The 1964-nt window shown below is 45.3% G+C and overlaps 1 pseudogene; it reads right to left on the bottom strand.

The window, feature by feature from the left end:
- Window positions 1-1193: 1193 nt before the first annotated feature.
- On the bottom strand, window positions 1194-1560 carry LOC102849559 (annotated as a pseudogene).
- Window positions 1561-1964: the final 404 nt, after the last annotated feature.

The following is a 1964-nucleotide window of genomic DNA, read 5'->3' as shown; positions in this document are numbered from 1 at the left end:
AAAAGTGTGACCCCAAGCAAGTCCATTAGGAGACAAGTAATGTAATTGAATTCATATAACTGTGCTAGCTACTATATAAAAGTTTAATTTGATATTTGATGGTTTTTGCTTTCTAATCAGTTTAAAATGTTCTTTTTCCTTATCCTTACATCAGATTAAACTCATAATTGACATTTTAGAAGGTTTTCAGAAGCGATAAATTGCATGGTTTTTTATGCATCAGAGAGTTGGACAATGACCAAGGAGGATAGAAGGAGAATTGATGCCTTTGAGCTGTGGTGCTGGAGAAGAGTATTGAGAGTACCATGGACTGCTAGAAAAAAAAACAATTCTTCCTAGAGAGAGTTAAACTGGGTGGCTCCCTGGAAGCAAGGATTCTGAGGCTCCATCTAACATACTTTGAACATGTTGTAAGGAGAGACCGGTCCTTGGAGAAGGACATCATTCTTAGGAGGATGGAGGTACAGCGCAGGAGGGGAAGGCCCTCCATGAGATGGATTGATTCAGTGACTGGGGTAATAGGGATGGGGGTGCCAACAACAGTGCAATTGGTACAGGACAGAGCAGAGTTTAAGACTGTTGTACATCGGGTCGCTAGGAGTCGCAAGCAAGTCGATGGTACATAACAACAACAACTTAAATTGCATGGGTGAAGAAGATTGTTTCTTTCTGTGGAGCGACTAACAATAACTTTGGATAAGCAGTGTAACTCCCTACCCACTATGCCACCAGATCTTCCTATTTTTTAGTTATGGTTTTTAAATATTACTTTTGTTAAAGATTACATAGACATGAGGGCAATGGCGTTTAACCTCCACTAAGTTAAAAAATGATAGACGTCTCCATCAACAGCTTCAAAAACACCGTGTCTGGGATTTCAGACATACCTTACACTCTATACTCTAAGCATTTTTTAATTGGAAGCAAGAATACGATTTTAATTTAACATCCACAATAACACTGTGTAACAGCACAGGAAGAGTTAATGAGAGAGGGAGAAGGTGGGCAGGCTTCCCACTCCCTCACCAGCCTTGGTTTATATGCCAGATTCTCAGTGACCCCTACCCACCTCTCTTAGCCCGTCTGGAGTGGGAGTGAGCAAGGAGTTGGAAGAGGTTCAGAATACAAAGCGTGGATAACAAGCCCCGGAAGAGGCCTGGGTATGAAGGCGGGGCTGGAGGGCTGGGCCACCCCTAACGCAGGTCTTCGGCAGTGAACATGCCCTTGGCTCTACGCAGGATGGAGTCCTTGGTGGCGTTGTAGGGGTGCTCCTTCGATGGGATCTCAAGGACGGCCGGGATGGAGCGGTGATGGGCGTCCAGCGCGTGCCGCACCACCTCAGCGATATACTGGTTGATGAGGATGATGCCAATGTCATCTCGGTTCAGAAACTGCCGGAAAGTGTCTTCGATCTCTTTGATGGTTGTATCCTTTTCCACCACCAGGAAATTCGGATGGCGTTTCTTGTTGCGTTCTCCTATGCCGCCCAGCAGGAAGCCAGTCACCGTGTCCTCGTCTCCGATCATCGATCATCGTGATGAGCTTTCCACAGCCCGCCATCCTCTTGGCCGGCGGAGACCTCCCGGCATCTGAGCACCGGAACCCGAGCCCCGCCCACGCAGGCACGATAGAGATTATTTTTTATATTTTTTTTAAATTATTTTTAGACTGGTTTGCTTACAAAGCTTGTGGACACTGTTTTTCACACCAGATCTTTCCCATTCCCTTTAACTACCCCTCTCTCTACCCATCTAATTGTGCAACTCTTTGATTACTCTCCGTCCTCCACTCATTCTCACCCCTCTGCTCCTTTCTACACCCCTCTCCTCTGCCCCCCAATGAATCCTGATAGCCGTTTAACTAGTTATCTATTTCTACAATAATGTTCTTTTACAATATCTGTCTTTATGGGGCTCAGTTAGTTCACTTAGCATAATGCTCTCCAATCCTTTCCAAGTTATGTA

Source organism: Elephantulus edwardii, unplaced genomic scaffold (assembly GCF_000299155.1).
Source record: "Elephantulus edwardii isolate Elephantulus edwardi_28Jun2011 unplaced genomic scaffold, EleEdw1.0 scaffold00205, whole genome shotgun sequence".
Taxonomy (NCBI): domain Eukaryota; kingdom Metazoa; phylum Chordata; class Mammalia; order Macroscelidea; family Macroscelididae; genus Elephantulus; species Elephantulus edwardii.
Note: the sequence above shows the minus strand (reverse complement) of the source record. Positions and strands in the feature narration are given on the sequence as shown.